The sequence below is a fragment of the Peromyscus californicus genome, unplaced genomic scaffold (assembly GCF_007827085.1).
Source record: "Peromyscus californicus insignis strain IS unplaced genomic scaffold, ASM782708v3 Scaffold_20__1_contigs__length_68692818, whole genome shotgun sequence".
Lineage (NCBI taxonomy): Eukaryota > Metazoa > Chordata > Mammalia > Rodentia > Cricetidae > Peromyscus > Peromyscus californicus.
Window position 1 is genome coordinate 21,093,735 of NW_026294503.1, and position 20,710 is coordinate 21,114,444.

Sequence of the window (20,710 nt, forward strand, 5' to 3'; positions counted from 1 at the left end):
AGCCCTCTACCTTCCATGTGTTTTGGATTTCTATTGCTGGATACGTATGCTTTTATAATTATTGTATCTTTCTTGTAGCTTAAGTTCTTTTTTTTTAAACAACAAATAAGGAAAGCTTTACCATTATAAAAGATCAATCTTTTTCTCCAGAAAAGAAATTTTTGCTTTAAAGTCTCTTTCCTAATATTGTATGGTCACTCCAGCTTTCTTTCCTTTCCTTTCTTTCTCTCTTTCTTTCTTTCTTTCTTTCTTTCTTTCTTTCTTTCTTTCTTTCTTCTTTCTTTCTTTCTTCCTTCTGTCCTTCCTTCCTTCCTTCCTTTCCTTTCTTTCTTTCATTTTTTTCCTGCTGTCTGTCTGTCTTTCTCTCTTTCTCTCCTCTCTTTCTTTCTTTTTAAATCATGAGTGTTGTCTTAGTTAAGGTTTCTATTGCTATGAAGAGACACCATGTCCATGGCAACTCTTATAAAGGAAAATATTTAAAATATTTATAGTTTCAGAGGCTCAGTCCATTATCCACATGGTGGGGAGCAAGGTGGTGTGCAGATAGATATGGTACTGGAGAAGTAGCTGAGAGTCCTACATCTTGCAGGCAACAGGAAGTCAATTCAGACACTGGTCAGTATCCTGATCATAGGAAACCTCAGACCCTGCCCCCACAACAACACACTTTCTCCAACAAGGCCATACCCACTGCACCTAAAGTGTGTTTCCTGTGGGCAACATATTTTTTGCATCTATTCTGATCTCTCTGTTCAATCTATCACATTTAATTTTGACTTGAGCATTTGAAACTCCAAAGCCTAGCACAGTGGCACACTTCCTCCAACAAGGCCACACCTACTCCAACAAGGCCACACCTCCTAATCCCTGTCAAATAGCATCACTCTCTAATGACCAAGCATTTAGATATGGGCCTATGGGCCCACTCCACAGAGGCCATTCTCATTCAAAGCACCACAGTTAGATTTACACTTAATTTCAGTGATATTTAAAAGTATGGTTTATTTACATAGCCACTTCCTTTCTCTTTCTGCAGCATTACTACTACTACTACTACTACTACTACTACTACTACTACTACTACTATTATTTTGTTTTGTTTTTTGAGACAGGGTTTCTCTGTGTAACCTTGGCTGTTCTGGAACTTGCTCTGTAGACCAGGCCGTCTTGATCTCACAGAGATGCACCTGCCTCTGTCTCCTGAGTGCTGGGATTAAAGGCGGTGATATTATTTTTATGTACATTATAATCATATATATCACAAACCCAGAAATACATTGCTATAATTATTAAGCATCATAATTGATCCTCTTGGCTCTACCTCCCCAGTGCTGATATTGTAGGTGAGCACCAGCACTCTTTGTTTATTCCATGCTAGGGATCGAACCCAGGGCTTTGCGCATGCTAGGCAACTAGTCTACCAACTGAACTATATCCCAAGAACAATACATGATGGTGTTTGCCAGTGTCTGCTTCTTTGATTTGGTGAGGGTTGACGTTACTTTCTCTCACCTCTGGCCTAAAAAACTTCTTTTATAGTTCCTACTAAGGAATGTCTGAGAGAAGAAATCCTTTCTATCTTTGTCTTTATTTTGCCTTTATTTGTAAAAGACAACTTTACTGGACAAGACTCTTGGTTGGCAGTTTCTCTGATACCCTGATCATGTCATCCCACCACATCGTGCACCTGGCCGCCATCTTTCTAAGAAGTAGTAAGATAGAAGGCTCAGTAGGGTTATTTTCCATGTAGGGTGGGTTTTTTTTTTCTTACCACTTTCAATATTTTCTTCTCGACTTTTAAATTTTTGTAGTTATTCCATTTATGTGTGTGTGTGTGTGTGTGTGTGTGTGTGTGTGCATGTGTGCACGCATGTGTTACTCAGCATGTATGTTACTGCCCACACATCAGTGATCAAAGGACAACTGTGGGAGTCACTTCTCTCCTCTCCCATGTGGTGACCAGGGATGCACTCAGGTTGTCAGGCTTGGCGGCAAGCCCCTTTCACATTTTAGCCCTCTTCTTGTCTTTTATTTAAACATTTTAATGTATTGTATATCTCTTTGTTGGGCTCTTTGCTTTATGGTTCTGACGTATTGGGTTTTGAGTCATCTAGATTGATTTAATCAGACTCAGTCTACTTTCAGCCTCCATTGCTTTGGGCATCTTTTCCTGTCTGGGTTGCTGTGCCTTCCCTTCTGATATTCGTGTTGTGTGTGTGTTCTCGTACACAGTGCTGGTCCATGTTTCTCTGAGATTCTCTTCTCTTTCTCCACTATTACTTCTGCTGTTGTTTTCTGTTCTTTATGTTGCAAAGTCCTTCCCACTAGACTCTGCCTCTAAAAATAGACAGACAGAGGTATATTAAAATAATTCACCCTTCATCTGTCTAGGGACGGACTTTCATCTCCATAGGACTCTTCAACCGTATTTGGTTACTGTCTTTTAATTTTGTCTATTTACCCGCATTCGCTGATGAGACATTTTGATTGGTTTACTTAAGCATTGTTTCATTTCTTTTGTTGTTGTTGTTGTTGTTGTTGTGTGTGTGTGTGTGTGTGTGTGTGTGTGTGTGTGTGTGTGTGTGTGTGTGTGTGTGTTTTCGAGACAGGGTTTCCCTGTGTTGTTTTGGTGCCTGTTCTGGATCTCACTCTGTAGACCAGGCTGGCCTTGAACTCACAGAGATCCACCAGGCTCTGCCTCCTGAGTGCTGGGATTAAAGGTGTGCGCCACCTCCACCTGGCTTTTTAAAAAACGACTATATAATGGCTGTTTCGAAGTAGCTGTAGAATTTGACATTAGGCCCCTTACTGGCCAGCTGTGTTCCGTGTTTTCTGTGTATGAGCCGCACTGTTCCACCTGTTCACATATTTACCTGTCTTCTAGTTTTTCCTTTTTCCTCCTTCCTCTCCCCGCTCCCTTTACCTTTTGCAGACAAGATCTTTTAAGTAAAACAGATGACAAGAGAAATTCCAGATACTGCCCTCTCCCGCCTTTACGGGACTTCTCCTCTCTTACCTGTTCACTGACTTGGCTCCAGTCTCCATGACATCTTACCCTTGCTGGGGCTCCTCTGTGTAAACCTTGGCATGTGCTGCTACCCTGGGATGGCGGTGGCTTCAGCAGAGCTCTTTGTCTCCTTTTCTGACTCTGTTCAGTTGTCCTTCTCTATTACATCACAGCCCAGCTGTTGGCCTCCACCAACGGCCTGATGACTGTTCTCTCCTTTCCAACAATTCCCTAGGACATAAATTGCACCACAATTTGACCTAATTAAATTCAAGCAAGGTATTTTTTTTTTTTTTTGAGGCCAGTCCGTGAGAGATTTTTCTCCCCCCACTTCAGGAATGTTCTTCGTAGTTATCTTTCCCCTAGTTCTGACTAGTAGATTAGCTGGCCTGAGGTTTTACCTTGTCAGTCAAATACAGCTCTTAAGTTCTCACCAAGTCTCCATTGTTTTAGAGAAAGTGAACTTTCCCTCACTGTGTGTCAAAGAAGTTTGGTTTCTGTGAGGAGAACATTGCATCCTCTGTCCCTCCTGGCTGCCTTTCCTCACTGACACTGAGGCTGCTGGACAGTGGCCTGTCTCTCTTGGAGGGATACCTCTGCTTTATGAGCAGAGATCTGAATAGTTCTCTTGCTTATGAGTGGGGACTGGATGAAGGTGGTAACCCCAATCTCCTGTCTGCACTAACCAGGAAAATAGTGAGCCTCTGTGAATTGGGGTTAGAAGGGACGGGAAATATCTCCCCTGGGAAACACTATATCCCTGGACTGGAGCCCCAGGGGCCTAGTCACTCCGTCTCTTAAGCATATCTGCCTGTGTGGAGTTTCACCTAAGGACCACTGGTGGTTGTTGAGCTTCCATACATGGATTTTGTTGAATAAATATGTTAGGTTGTTGAATGCCCTTTAAACAATTTCCAGAAATTTCAAGTGGTTGTGTTCTTACCCTGTCCAGCAGTTAAGACGGTTTCACTGGACATTGGGTCTGCAAATCTCTTGCTGCCATCCCAGAGATCTCTAAAACACTGAATTCCAAGTTACATCACTACCATCACCATCATTGTTTATCATCATTGTCTCCACTGTACAGATAAAGATGAGGCATCAGGAGAATAAGCCATTTACTTAATGTCACACAGTTCAACCAGTGGTGGAGGTTGGATTTGAACCTGGGCATTTGAGTTTCCACTGAAGCTTTCTGCAACACATAAAATGTTAGCTTTCTTATCCAAAGTGCATAGAAAGCCAGGTGTGATGTTGTAGGCCTATGATCTCAGCTACTTAGGAACCTGAGATGGAAAGACCAAAAATCTATGATCTCACTGAGGTGCAGAATGACTTAAGATCAGCCCAGATTTCCCCAGATGGGAAAAAAAAATTTAAAAGAGACTATGATGTAATTCACTAGTACAGAGCTTGCCTAGCATGAGTGAGGCCCTACCTTCAATCCTCAGGACACACAGAGAGAGACAGACAGAGACAGAAAGGCAGACAGACATAGACACATACACACACACACACACATACACACACAAACACACACACAGTGAGAGAGACAGAGAGACAAAGAGAGACAGAGAGAGAGACAGAGAGATTCCTAAGAGTGATGCTTATGAAATTTTCCTTTTTCTAAAAAGCTAAGGATGAAACCTGGGGTCTTTCAAATTTTCATCTACTTGTTATTATTACTGTGTGTGTGTGTGTGTGTGTGTGTGTGTAGTAAGAGTAAAGAAATGGCCAACTCTAGCACTCTGTTTAGTCTTCTTGAGCACCAAGCATCTACCTATACCAAAGTGAAAGACATCTACATTTATAATAGAACTTTGTAGTTAAAGAAAAACAGGCATGAAACTCGATTGTTCAATTAAGTCCAGAAACCAAATACTGACCTTTTAGGATAATAGTTGGCTCCTCTCAGAATGGAAAATAACTGCATGGGAATCAAAACCTGATGTGTGAACTATCCTCTCAAAGGAAGATATTCAAAAGACGTTGGAAGCTTTCACCAGGCAGGAATAGAGACATCTCTATTTTTCACTCAAAAGTTACCATTACTAATGTGAAGCACAACTGTCAGGGAGCACCGCTCCTTCATGCCCACCACTGCATGAAAAGGACATCAGTCCATATTTGCAAGGTGTAAGGAACATGCAACGCCTGGAAACTAGACACAAAACAACTCTGTGCCTACAATGACTGTACACAAAAGTATCTGGAGAGCAGATTTTTAATCGGTGCCAGAACAAGCCTGTATTACATTAATAATAATGTAGAACACATGCTTCCGCGACTGTTCGCTCAACCACAGAAGGAGCCGAGCCTTCACTCCTGCAAGAGCGGGAGATAGGCTCCGTGGGGACACAGCTGGTTCTGTAACGCGGTGGCGGCATGGTGACTAGGCCTGGGAAACTCAGATCAGCTATCAGCTTGCACCTGGCCAAGAAGGAGCACCAAAATAACAATTGTAACAACAACCAACCAACCAGCAAACTACCTATGACCATGACCACCATTTCTCCAGAGGACTCTTCAACGTAACACCGAACAAGCAGAATGGGCACATTTACTCTGAAAGTCAGAGACTGTATTTAGGTGTCCAGAAGACTCCCTCAAGATGCATGGATTTCCCTGGGAAAGGAAAATAGAAGAGATCTCCTGGATAAATTGGGCAGTGGGGATGGGAACATGATGGATGGGGTTGGGTGGGTTGGGCAGGATGGAGGGGGAGAGTAGTAGAAGAGATGTCTTGATAGGGGAGGGGAGGCATTTCAGGGTTAAGGAGAAACCTGGTGCCAGGGAAACTCCCAGGAATTCACAAGGATGACCCCAGCTAAGACTCCTAGCAATAGTGGAGAGGGTGCCTGAACTAGCCATCTCCAGTAATCAGATTGGTGAACACCCTAACTGTCATCATAGAGCCTTCATCCAGTGACTGATGGCAGCAGATGCAGAGACCCACAGCCAAGCACTGGGCCAAGGGAGACAGAAGAGAAAGTGGATAGGGAGGCAGGTGGGTAGAGGGGAGGCAGGAGGGTAGAGGGGAGGTGGGGGAGGGGATAAGAGGACAGGAGGGAGGGGAAATTGCAGTTGCGATGTAAAATAAATGACAAGATTTAATTAATAAAAAGAAGAAAAAGACGACGACGATGACTCCCTCACGGTGTCTGTGGATCACAGGATCAGTCACTGTTCTCTCCTAGTTCTACTTTCTGGGCACAGGACTTTTAAGAACAAGAGAGCTCTCTGGTATGGGAGGCAGGACTCAAAAGCTTTAAGATGTGTACGGTTAAAAATCCCCACCAGGGCTGGAGAGGGTAAGGCACTAACTCTCAAGTCTGGTGACCTGACACCCATCCCTAGTCTCCACAGCGTGGTAGAAGTCAAGTCTCCCCAGAGTTGGCCTCTGACCTCCACAGGCATGCCTGTACTCCCTCTCACACACCAACTAAATGAAGAAATAATACTTTTAAAAAATCATTAGATCCAGGTACAACATACCTGTAATCTCTGCAGGAGGGAGGTTATGGTCGGAGGGGAACTGAGGCAGGGAGATCAAACGTTCCAAGCTCCCGGGCTACGTAGTAAAAACCTGTCTCCAAAGTATAAACAAACGTCCACTAAAGCCAGGTTCTCGGCCACTGACTGCACGTCCAGCACTCGGAAAGCAGGTGTAGGAGGACCACGGTCACTCTGAGGCCAGCTTAGTCTGTACAGTGAATTGCCAGCTAGCTGGGATGACAAAAAAAAAAAAAAAAATGACAGACAGGAAAGCAAATCTTCGTTTGAAATTATCAGAGCACAACTGTAATTAGAAAAGAGAAATTAAGAAGGTATCTGTACACCTAACATGGTCTGCCCTAATGTCTCATTGGCTTAGGATTGGGTTCAGACTACCAGGTCAAGTTCTAGTTACACACAGGCACACACACACACACACACACACACACACACACACACACACACACTCATCTACTACTAGGCCAGGGCTCCTTGAGAGCAGGGTCAGATACTTTCCTATGGATGCCCCTTTGCCAGCCATGGATTGATATCTACCAACTGTAGCAAGAATCTTAGAGGGTCTTATTAATAAAATCAAACCCAAGGCCAGTTATTGGGATGAACACTGGAAGATCAGAGAGACAGAACAAGCCACAGCTAACCTCACCTGGCTAACTTCTCAGCTGATCCTGTTTCCTCAGACTGACTTCTGAGTCCTCATCCAGAATGAATGAATCTCAGCTGAACTGCTGCTCGAAAGCTTGAAAGCTTAACCAGCCAAATGCTTCTAGTTTCTGGTCTTCACGCCTTGTATATCTTTCTGTTTTTGCCATCACTCCCTGGGATTAAAGGCTCACTTCTTGGGATTAAAGGCGTGTGTCACCATGCCTGGCTGTTTCCAATGTGGCCTTGAACTCTCAGAGATCCAGAGGGATTTCTACCTCTGGAATGCTAGGATTAAAGGCGTGTGCTACCACTGCCTATCCTCTATGTTTATTATTGTGGCTGCTCTGTCTCTGACCCCAGGTAAGTTTATTAGGGTGCACAATATTTGGGGGAACACAATACCACCACAACCAACTATCAGTTTTGATGACGGTGGAGACTGAAAAGACCTAAAACCAACTAACAGCACTAGTGAGCAGTACTGTGAGCTGGTCTTGACAGCAAGGAGGGGGAGAGATGTGTTCAAAGAGGTAAGAAAACAGTTTACAGTAAGTCAAAAACTCACATATCTAACCGCACAATATCTCGTCCAGATGTCCAGAGTGTTTGCAGACAGTCTTCTAATGATGTCTTTTTCAAACACTGAAATAAAATCAATCAAGGCTGTCTTTATTTAAAACGTAGAGTAAAGGTTTTACAATCAGTCTCGACAGGACAGTTCTAGGAGTCTGGCAGCTGCCGAGACACCTTGAAACAATCTTATTATTTTTTCCAGTTTTCAAAGACCTGGGCCCCACTGAGGTTGTGATTTCTTTCAGGCCACAACACAAGACACTCACAGAACTGGGAAATAGAACCCGGGTTCCCCATTTTACAGGACATGATCTCTCTACAAGGCTGTTTACTCTAGCTGGTAAGAACCAGCCTCTGCTTTCATGTTCAATTCAATAACTACGGAGACCATGCCAAGTGCAGCGACTCGCGGTGGCTAAAGGGTTAAGGGTGAGCCAGCCTCATAAACAGGGCAATGGTGTGGTCTCTGCCCTCAGTGACTCATGATCAAATGGGAAGGGCTCTTTACACACCCAAGTAACATGTTTTGGTGTAAAAGTTTATCTTGAGAAATAACAACTTTTTTTTTTTTTAATTTCTGACTCATCTAACTTGGGAAACCTTCCCCTTTTCTGCTATGCTCATGTGATCTAACATGCATAATTACCAGGTTTTATGGTATAGGAATCACTGGGGGAAAATTAAAAATTAAAAAAGTTGTCCCCCCACACACACACACAGAGGATGCTTCTCAATGACTGAAAGTGGGAAAATGAATTGCAAACTTTTAGGTGGTACTCCTTTGTACAAAATGCAGTCAAGGAACTGTACACTGGCCTATGAACTTGGAATTATCAAACCAATCCAGAAAGACTATCTTAAGTAAATGCATATCCATGTTAATTCACCTGCGTTTCTCACAATACCACAGTAACCAAAGGGTAGACGTGTAGAAAAACCATAGAGGGCATATGCAATTAAAAGAGGGGAATGGGGTTAATGCTGACTAGCACTGCCCTTGAGGACAGGAATATCTGTCTTACTGATCACTGGAAAAGTGCAAGTTTTCAAAAATGTATGAGGGCTGGAGACATAACCTAGTGGTTAAGAGCACTTTACTGCTCTTGCAGAGGACCTGGGCTTCGATCCTAGCACTCACGTGGTGGTTCTAAAGGAACAGAACTGATTGAATGAATACATGTATTATTGGGCTGACTTATAAGATGCAGTCCAGGTAGTCCAATAAGAGCTTTCTCCCACTGCAGAGGCCGAGAATCTAGTAGTTGCTCAGTGAGGCTGGACATGAAGCTAGATGTCCTAGCAGTCTCAATCTGGCCCTGAAGACTTGGAAGATCCCAGGAAAAATGCTGGTCTCGATCTACATTGGAAGCTGAGAGAAGTAACAATAGAACAATACTGCAGGGTAGAAGGACTTGCAGCGAGAGTGAGGCCAACTAGGCGAAGAGCCAAGCTTCCTTCTTCCATGTCCTTTCGCCTGGGCTGCCACCGGACGGTGCTGTCCACACTGACAGCTGGTCTTCCTGCTTCCAATAATCTGACCAGCAAAATCCCTCACTCCTAGGGGTGGCTTGAGTTTTAGTTGTATTCAGTTCTAAGGATTCCAACATGCTCTTCTGGCCTTTCTGGGCACTGCACGCATGTGGTCCACAAATCTACATGCAGGCAAAACACTCATACACATAAAATAAATTAAAACCTTCTTAAAGACACTGTATGAGTGAGAGTAAGGGACAAACAAGTGGAAGGAGGGAGGAAGAGACAGAAGGAAGAAAGGGAGAGGAAGAAGGAAGGAGTACTGGTCTGCTGAAAGCTGAAACAGCCGCATCAAAGCAGGTGTCTGATGGAGTCTGCACTCCAGGCAAAGTGCTAGGAAAGAGGAAGAAGGCAGCCCAGGAAGAGCCCGGGCTCCTGCTCAGTTCAGGCTATGCAGGCTGTGCACTAGTGCTGATGATGTCATCTGCAGTGACTAGAGGGTGCTGTGAGCATGGGTCCCAGCAGCCCCGGGGAGGAGAAAGACTGGAAAAGCGATTGCAGAGTATGGATGCCTTCTGAACGCTCCTACACTTCGTAAATCAGGATTGATTTGGCTGACTAAAGTTGCCTTCCAGATTATAATCGAAGCAGAAGTAGGGGGCAGTGTGCTGTTATAGAAATATTTGTGACTGCTACTAACATCACCAGGGAGGCTACCTGGAAAACAGGACCCCAAGAAAGACACGGGGATCGCCCAATGATGGAGAAATGGATGAGATCTACATGAACAGCCTGGACATGAGTGGGGGTAATGAAGGGCAAGGGTCGAGGGAAAGAGAGCTTGGGGGAGAGGGAGATCCCAGCTGGATCAACAACAGAGAGGGAGAACAAGGAATAGGAGACCATGGTAAATGAAGACCACATGAGAATAGGAAGAAGCAAAGTGCTAGAGAGGCCAACAGAAATCCACAAAGATACCCCCACAACAGACTGCTGACAATGGTCGAGAGACAGCCCGAACTGACCTACTCTGGTGATGGGATGGCCAAACACCCTAATTGTCGTGCTAGAAACCCCATCCAACGACTGAGGGATCTGGATGCAGAGATCCATGACTAGGCCCCGGGTGGATCTCTGGGAGTCCAATTATCGAGAATGAGGAGGGTTTATACGAGCGAGAATTGTTGAGACCAAGGTTGGATAAAGCACAGGGACAAATAGCCAAACGAATGGAAACACATGAACTATGAACCAATGGCTGAGGGGTCACCAACTGGATCAGGCCCTCTGAATGGGTGAGACAGTTGATTGGCTTGATCTGTTTGGGAGGCATCCAGGCAGTGGGACCGGGTCCTGTGCTCATTGCATGAGTTGGCTGTTTGAAACCTGGGGCCTATGCAGGATTGTTTGGCTCGGCCTGGGAGGAGGGGACTGGACCTGCCTGGACTGAGTCTACCAGGTTGACCTCAGTCTGCGGGGGAGGCTTTGCCCTGGAGGAGGTGGGAATGGGGAGTGGGTTGGGGGGAAGGTGAGGGGGGCCGGAGTGGGGAGAACAAGGGAATCCGTGGCTGATTACCTTTATGTGGATTCTAGGGATTGAACTGGGGTCATCAGGCTTGCTCAGTAAATGCTTTCACTGAGCCAACAGTCACTGGGTTAAATTTTTGACCTTTCTACTTCTTTAGCTATGCAACCTAAAGTTCCTTGAAGAAAAAAATATTTGTCTCGTTCATGAATTTATCTCAGTACCTACGCATAGAATGTATCTGATAAATACCACATGGATTTTAACCACATATTTTACACTCAATTGTTCATTATCTATAAAATGAAGTCACTCTCAGAGTTCACCTGACACAACAAGAAAATGCCCACAAAAGGCATGTAACAGAGAGCCAGGCACACGATGGCTAATGACTAGACGTGATAAGGCTAGGTAGGGCACATGTGGAATCTTAGTCCTTGGAAGGTAGACACAGGAGGATCACCACATTTAAGGCCAGTCTGGGTTATATAGATAGTTCAAGACTAGCCAAGACTACATAATGAGACCATGTCTCAAAAAGAAAAACAAAATAAAACAAAGAATGGAATGAGGTAAGTAGGAAGGAAGGGAGAGAAGGAGGAAAGGAGAGATTGGGAGACTTGTTTGTTTTGGGAATGAAAATCTTCTGTCAATTTAAGTAATGAAATGTGAGTAGTTTGTCTCATAAGCTAAAGGACAAAAATGAGACACTAACCACATTCAATGTTTGTGAGCCCATTGCAGGGACAGAGATGTTTCAGACAAGTAGAGAGCTTGCAATTGTTGCAAAGACTTGCGTGGCATCCAATGGGCAGACGTCAGAAATATTCAACGTGGGGGGTTCCGAAACCAAATGCACAGCATGTCCCAAGCTGCTCTCACTGAGGAGCGTAGCAATCTTTAAGGGGCTGTCTACAGTACTGTTGTTGTCCTTTTTAAAAATGGTTGCTGCCTTTTAAGCCACTGCTGTCCGAATCAGCAACTGCAACTCCGCCACCACCAGCAGGGGTTAGGCTGCAAGAGCCACAGCCCGAGGAAATTCTGCTCCCTCAGGCACCGACTCTTTCAAAGCTACAAGGGAACTTAACTAAAGCTCTGTCCCTCTAAAGAACTCAAGAGTCAAAGGTTAAGGTAGAATTCTGCTCCTCAGAGATGCTGAAGAGCAAGGAGCTCCCCTCCCCTCTTTGCTCAAGCCTCCAAAGAGCCCTCGTGCCTCTCCTCACCCTGACTTAAAAATCCTTCTCCATCTGGCTCCTCCCTATCACTTCCTGTCAGCTAGTTGCTGACTCAGCCTCCTGAGCAGGTGAATTTTATTTAATCAAACACATCTTTGCATCATTAAACAAATGTTCCAGAGCATAAACAAAAGTAACACACCTTAAAATAATATTTTAGAACATTCTCCTTTTTGTCTAAACAAAAAAAATGAGAGGTTTTTAACTTTAACATAATAAGATTGTACACAATAAGAACAATTATCAAGTAAAGATTATATTCACAATGTAATGAATTCCAGTTCATTTGTGTTTGGTAAATTAAAATAAAATACTCCATTATCTATCCTATCTTAATGAATCTAAAGTTTTATACCTAATTTACTCTCTATCATAACTAAGGAAAACCGCAACTATAACTATCTAGTCTTCAACTCCATGAAAGGCCCCAGAAGGATAATATTTTTTGAGTAAACAAAAAGTGCATTGCAAACAATTTCCAAAACTCCAGCAACAACAGAGACATCTGACTGCCTGGAAAGTCAGCCAAAGTTCCTCTTGCAACATTGGGGCATTCATCTTCAACCTACAGGCCTAGAGTATCAGGCAGACTTCTCAGTGAAGCAGGAAATTTGAAAGACTGTCTTGCCTTGTATTGGCAAAGTTCATCAGTCCCTTTTCTCTGTGTCCTGCAAAATATCTGGCAGACTCTTCTGTGAAGCAGGAATTTTGAAGGACTGTTCTGCCTTGTTTTGGGAAAGTTCAACAGTCTTTTTCCTCTGTGTCCTGCATGTCCAGTCTGCACAGCACATTGTCAGCAGTCAAAGGCAAGAGCAGTTTCTTTGCCCGTGGCTAACCTTGCCACAATGAAAGCAAACTCCACAAGGAGTTTCTTCAATACCCATAATCCTTGTAGTAAATTGGTGCTGCTAGGAGCAGATGTGTCTCATTGTCATAAAAAAAAAACCTTTAAATTAACAAAATTTTAAATGCCATATTTTATAGGTTTTTGAAGCATTCAAAGACTAAAATGTATCTATTTAACCTAGAAAACATATCTAACATATCTACAAATTTGATTGTTATAAACAACTACTGACTATGTTTCTTGATTGTCCTATATAATAAATAATTGCTTTCAAAAACTAGAACTTTATCTTACATTTTTAAATGAACTGCATAAGTAAAATACCTTAAACAAGAGTAGAAATGTATATACAATATGTTGTAACAAAAATAACATTAAATTTTTATCAATATACAAAAACCTTTTAAACAAGAGTAGAAACATATGTATGGTGTAACAAAAATAACTTTAAATTTGTATCAATATTCTATATTCTCCTAAATGATAACAAACATCCATAACCTATCAAATAACCAAAGACTCAAAGATGGATGCAAAACCCCCACTCTTGGGAATGTGGGCATAGTTTTCTCTAAACTGCTTCCTGCTGTCTGTGGCCAAAGGCATCATTAGGGGCGCAAAGAGAAAATTTCAGAAAATGACCAAGTCCTGAGAAAACCAGCAATAATTTTTGCTGATAGTTATCTCCTGTCAAGTTTCAGGAGATCTTGCCTGATGAAACCTGACCCACATTAACCCTGAAGGAATCCACATCCCCTCATCTCCCATGGGAACAAAACTCCAAAGCATTTTTTATTTCCATTTGACAAATATATTTTTTGACTTTTTAAAAGTTAAAGCATTCCTAAAGTATACAGGCTGACTTATTTCAACAGTCCCTCTTTCAATTCCAGCAGTTCCAATTCAATTCCTCTTTGCAGCTGTCCTTTGCTTTTCAACAATCAAAAAATTCAAAAAAATCAACACAATACTATACAGGATTCAGACTCCCTGTGTGTTTCCCATCTTATGTGACTTTTTCTTTCATATTACCTTTACTCTCTCTTTAAATACTTTATTATGTTTTTAAACTTTTCATTTCTTTCTATGCTATACCCTTTTTTCTTTTCTTAAGCCTACACACGTAGTTAAACACACTGTAACCTGTTTAGAGTTTTTTTTCCATCTGGACCTCTTTTATTGTGTATCTTCAGTATTTTTTGACCACGTGAGCAAACCTTTAAATTGCTAACCTACACTGGATCCTTAGCATGCAGCTCTCAGGTGGCTATGCCTTCTTCTCGGGTCATGAAAACCAAGTGTGAAACTCACGACCAGTTGGAGGTTTGTCTGACCAGGAACTTCATTCAACATTTCTAGAGTTCTAAAATGCTGATGCTTGCACTGTGGCAGGCATTTTTTACTTAGTTTTTTTGTTCCTACTTAACATACTAGCTGCTCAAGGGCTTGCCAGCAGACAGAAACTCTTAAAGGAGCCATATCATTTTTTGTTTTTTGGTTTTTTGGTTTTGTTGTTGTTGTTTTAAGCTTTCTCAGGCACTATGGAAATTTGAGCCCCACATTAGATGCCAAAATGTTGTTATGTTTTTGCTCTTTTGGGGGCGCCCACCAACTAGCTCCCAAATTAATCACACATGGAGGCTTATTCTTAATTATAAATGCCCAGCCTTAGCTTGGCTTGTTTCTTGCCAGCTTTTCGTAACTTTAAATGAACCCATCTGTCATTTGCCTCTGGGATTTTACCTTTCTCTATTTTTGTATACCTTTCTTTCTTACTCCATTGCTGGTTGTGTAGTTGGGTGGCTGGCCCCTGGTGTCATCCCTCTTCTCTCTCTCCTTGTTCTCTCCTCCCAGATTCTCCTTCTATATATTCTCTCTGCCTGCCAGCTCCACCTTTTTCTCTCTCCTGCCTTGCTATTGGCCATTCAGTTCTTTATTAGACCATCAGGTGCTTTACACAGGCAAAGTATCACAGCTTTACAGAGTTAAACAAATGCAACATAAACAAAAGTAACACACCCTAAAATAATATTCTACAACATTCTGTGGTGGTTTGAATAGGTATGGCCCCCATAGACTCATGTGTTTGAATGCTTGGCTCATAGGGAGTGGCACAATTAGGAGGTGTGACCTTGTTGAAGTAGGTGTGGCCTTCTTGGAGGAAGTGTATCACTATGGAGGTGGGCTTTGAGATCTCATATAGGCTCAAGCCACGCCCAGTGTGACAGTTCACTTCCTGTTGCCTGCAGATCAAGATGTAGAACTCTCAGCGACCTCTCCAGCGCCATGTCTGCCTACACAACTCCATATCCCACCATGATGATAATGGACTAAACCTCTGAGTCGTAAGCCAGTCTCAATTAAATGTTTTCCTTTATAAGAGTTGTCATAGTCATGGTGTCTCTTCACAGCAATAGAAACCCTAACTAAGACAGGTACCTTATTCTTTAAGTAAGGTTTAAGATACTGTACCCACAACAGCAAAGCTATTTGAAAATCATTGCAAATGAAATTTCATTTACTTCCACTTTTTTTTTTGGTCACAAGTACATGGAAAAATAAATACCAGGTTCCACCACATTACAAAATGGTCAATTAAAATACCAAAACAGGGCCTGGAGGGGACAGCTCAGTGAGTATTTGTGATGCACCACATTGACAGAATGAAAGATAAAAATCATCAATCATCTCAACAGACAGAAAACAAATTTCACAAAACTGCCATCTTTTCAAGATTTAAAAACAAACAACAAAAACCCCTCTAGGGGCTGGAGAGCTGGATCAGTGGTTAAGAGCATTTCCTGCTCTTCCAGAGGATCCAAATTCAGTTCCCAGAACCCATGTTGGGTAGCTGAAAAAAGACTGTTAACTCCAGCTCAAGGGAATCTTTTGCCATCTTTTGGCCTCCACAGTGCACATGCATGGCATAGACACACACACACACACACACACACACACACACACACACACACACACACTATCTTCTGGCCTCTACAGTGCACATACATGGCATAGACATACACAATAAAAACACAAAACTCTAAGCAAGAACATTACATATACAAAGACTATACTCTACTCTAAAGGCTATGGAACAGAAAGAAGAAGCCCATAGCTAATGGTGAAATTCTAAAAAACGTTCTTCTAAGGACTAGAACAGGATAAGAATTCACAGTCCATGCTGGAGAAACTGAGAAAGGGAAAAAGGGCACCAAGTAGGAAAGACAGAAGTGAAATGTCACTGTTACTCACTAAAGCCTAGGTAGCTTTAAATACACATTTATGTGCGCATGCATGCGTGGACACATGCCTGCACACACACACATATGTATACATACATGCATAATTAGAACTAATAAATGAACATAGTAAAAGTGGAGGTTACACATCAACTATTAGCATTGTTTCTATACACTAGCCATAAATTATCTAAAAATGAAAATAAAAGAAATTTGATTTATGAGAAATTTATCATGTATAATTATTACAAAAATAAAATGCTCAGCAATAAATTTACCCAAGGAGATAAATGACCTACACATAGCAAACTATAAACCACTGATGAAAGAAACCAAAGACACAAAAAAATGGTGATATTTCATGTTCACAGATAAGAAGAATTAATAGTTCAAATGTCCATGCTACTAAAATTGATCTACAAATTTAGTACAATGCCCATCAAAATTCTAATATCACTTTTCAAAAAATACTCCCCAGTCCTTAAAAATTCATATGGAACCAACTACAAAAGGAACCCACCAGTCAAGGCAATCATAAGGAGAAAAAAACAACAACACAATATTGGGGCATCACATTACCCTTTAAACTATACTGCAAAGCTATGCATAGTTAGCACACAAATTTGACACACCATACAATGGAAGAGGACAGAGAGCCTGGAAATAAACACACGCATATGTGGTCAATAGATTTCCAACAAAGATGCCAAGAACATATAATGACGGGCTCTTCAATACATGGTAGTGAAAACTGGGTATCTACATGTAGAAGAATTAAAAAAAGACCGATATCTCATATCATACATAAAATTCAACTCAAGTCAAAATGAATTAAAGACTTAGATCAGAAACCATAAACTATCAGGAAGCAGAGTAGGAAAACTCACATGATGCTGGTGTGGGCAATAATCTGTTTTTTAACCAATAGAGTACAAGAAACAAAAGAAGAGAAAAGAACAAAAACAAAACAAACTCAAATCCAAATAGACAAGCAGTATTATATAAAACTTAAAAGTTTCTTCACAGAAAAGAAAGTTCAAAGAAAGAGCCTATGGACTGGCAGGAAATATTTTTAAGCCAGACATCCAGTTCAGAGGAAATATACAAAATATATGAAGAACTCAAACAATAATAGCAAGGAAACAAACGAACACAAAAACCCCACAATTTCAGAGTAGGTGAAGGACCTAAATAGACATTTGTCAATGTAAGAAATACAAATGGTCAAAAGATATAGGGGAAAAAATTAGTGTCATTAAGCATTAAGGAAATGCCAATCAAAATCACAGTAAGACATCATCTCATACCCGTTAGGATGTCTTGTTATCGAAAGGACAAAGACAGTGCTGGCAAGAACATGGAGTAGAGAGCGGCCAGGGGAATGACCTAGTGGGTAAAGTGCTCCCTGTGCATACATGAGGAACAGAGCCCAGATCCCCAGGACTCACATAAAAGGACCAGCATGGCTGCGGGCACCTGCAACACCAGTGTGGATGGGTGGAGACCGGCAGGCAGGTCTTGGTTCTCACTGCTCAGCCAGTGTAACTAGAACAGTGAGCACCATGTTCAGTAAGAGATCCCGTTTTAAAAAGGTAAGGCGGAGAGCAATAGAGGCTCAGTTTCGACCTTTGACCTCCACATATGACTGCATTGGCCAAAGTGCCCAAACACACAAGCACACACATACACTGCCCCCTATGATCAGCCATCTCACTGGTCCACAATCAAGTTTTAAGGATCACTTACTCTTGCTCTATTTAGGTTTCTGTTGCTATGGTAAATGTTCTTACCAGCAGTAAGTTGGGGAGAAAAGATTTATTTCAGCTTACAGTTTACAGTCCGCCTTTGAGAGAAGTCAGGACAGGAACCTGGAGGCAGGAACGGAAGTAGAGACTATGAAGGAGCACTGCATACTGCCTTGCCTTCCACAGCTTGTTCAGCCTGCTCTTTTATATAACCCAGGACCACCTGCCCAGGGGTAGCACTGCCTACAATGAGCTGGGCCCTCCCACATGAATCATTAACCAGGACAATGCCCCACAGGCTTGCTTACAGGACAATCTGATGAAGGAATTTTCTCAATGTTCCCTTTTCCCAGAGGGCTCAAGTTTGTGTCAGGTTGACAAAATCTAACTACAAACTCTTCAACTACTATATTTCTTCTTTAAAAGTTCTTTTGATTTTTCTCCTCACAGTTTCTAAGATTTAGATCAGGAGCACTGCTATCTCTGATTTCTCTCCAAATATTCTTCTGCTAAGTAAGTGTAAATATTTTCCACAAAGTCCTGATGTGAGGAATATAAATTGCTATTACTTGAAGTAGTAAATAATTGGACTGGCATGGTGGCTCTGTTGCAGGATATTTGATCACACTGTGTGAAGATGTGTCTCTGTCCTTTCTCACCTGCCTAAGGCACCTTCTGATTGGTTTAATAAAGAGCTGGATGGTCAATAGCTAGGCAGGAGAGGATAGGTGGGACTTCTGGGCAGAGATAGGAACTCCGGGAAGAATCTGAGATGGGGAATTTTGCTGGTGAGATGTGGAGGAAGTTGGACGTAGGGTACTGAGGAGAGGTAGCAAGCCATGTGGCAGAACGTAGATTAATATAAATGGGTTAGATTAAGAGATAGTTGGGAACAAGCCCAAGTGAGGACAAGCTTTCATAATTAATAATAAGTCTCTGTGTCATTATTTGGGAGCTGGCAGTCCAAAGTTGCATTACGTTACATGGCTCCATGGCTAAAGATCCATGCCACTAAGTCTTTGATCCCTAGGGAGAAGCTGAGTCATTCTCTAACTTCCACAGGGCATCTACACATCACACACACACACACACACACACACACACACACACACACACACATACACACACATTTTTTTTTCTGAGACAAGGTTTCTCTGTGTAGCCCCCCCGGCTGTCCTAGAACTCTCTGTAGACCAGACTGGCCTTGAACTCAGAGATCCACGTGCTTCTGTCTCCAGAGTGCTGGGATTAAAGGCGTGAGCCACCACACAAGAATTTCTATATAACCTTTATCTGTTTTCCCCATTGTTAGCATCTTATAACAGTACATTTATCAAATCTAAAGAAAAAAAATGACTTAGTCCACACAGGTAGCTACAGCTAATACAACAAGCTGGGTAACTTATAAACAACAACTAAACTAAACTATTTCCCATTGTGGAGACTGAGAGATTCAAGTTCAAGATGCCAGGCAGGTTCTGCATCCAAAAAGGACTAATTCCTGGCTAATGAGTGGGCCTTCTTCCTGTGCCTCCATAGTCGAAGAAGCAAGCTGGCTTTCTGGGTTCTCTTAGAAAGGGCTAGTCCCACCTTGCCCAGCCTAAATATAAGGGGAGGTGTTTAGTCCTACCGCAACTTTATATGCCATGCTTTATTGATATGCACAGGAGGCCTGTACCTTTTTGAACAGAAACGGAGGAGTGGATGGGGGTGGTGGTAGAAGAAGGTGGGAGGGTGAAGATGGGAGGGGAGGAAGGGATACTGCAGAATGTAAAATAAGGGATACTGCAAAATTAAATAAATAAAAAATTTTAAAAACTGGAGAAAAAAAAGGGCCAATCCCATGGGGACTCGATTCTCATGGCCTAATCACATCTCAAAGTTCCTACTTTTAAAAAAATCATCATCTGGGAGGGGGAAGAGTTCAACATACAGATTTTTAGGGGACTCTAACACTGGAACCATAGCAACCACACTGGTACATCAAAGAAATTCCCGAACATACTTGAATTTCAACTGTTTCCCCACCAAAGTCTTTTTTCCTATTGCGGGACCCACACCAGAAACACAGTGCATTGTTCTTACTCGCCTGTGACCTGAATTTCCTTTTTCCCCTTGTTCCCTACAACCGTAACAGCTTTGAGGATTAACTGTCATCTACTTAGGTTTCTGTTTTCCTCATGATTATAGACTCCAGACACTGAGAACATGAGTTCTCATCCCAGACACGGTGCCTTTCTCCAACATCACATTATGGAAGACACAAACTTTTTTTTCCTAAAGATTTATATATTTTTATGTGTCTGGATATTTTGCCTGTATGTATGTGCTCCACATGTGTGCAGTGCCTGAGGAGGCTAGAACTGGAGTTACAGATAGGTGTGACTTCCCGTAGGCAGACTTCCCTTGGCTGCACCAAGGTCCTCTGAGCCATTTCTCTGGCCCCATGAAAGGCACATCAGCACAGCTTATCACTGCTGGTTACCATGGACAGGTGAGGCAGTATCTGTCAGCATTCTGTATGAATATATATATATTATTCTCTGGAAGCAACTCACTAAGGCTAGGCTACACTAAAAGCCAATGGTGCCAGCAGTTGAGAATGCTGAAAAATCAGGTCCATGCTAGTGTACACTTGATCTCAAGAAATTTCACTGACAATAAAAACTGAAGAGAGAAGAGACGAGCCACAGGCAGTGGGAAACAAATAGCTGTCTACTTTTCCCCAGCAAGGATTTCACTGCATTTGGATTAGAATCACCCTTTTAAGTAGACTGGGAGGCTTTGATGGCAACAACCAGCCTTTCTGCTCTTTTTAAGAATCATCTGCATAAGAACAAGAAACAAAGCTGCAAATGTCCATTTCCCAGAAACAAAAACGTAAAACTCTAACCCACAACACACA

General features: G+C 42.3%; 1 long non-coding RNA gene across 1 annotated transcript; it reads right to left on the reverse strand.

Moving 5' to 3' along the window:
- Positions 1 to 310: 310 nt before the first annotated feature.
- On the reverse strand, positions 311 to 7,813 carry LOC128116512 (uncharacterized). Its single transcript, XR_008220489.1, has 4 exons — positions 7,734 to 7,813; positions 6,503 to 6,733; positions 3,951 to 4,202; positions 311 to 3,238 (listed from the first exon to the last, which is right to left on the reverse strand). It is a non-coding gene; the product is annotated as an uncharacterized LOC128116512 (long non-coding RNA).
- Positions 7,814 to 20,710: the final 12,897 nt, after the last annotated feature.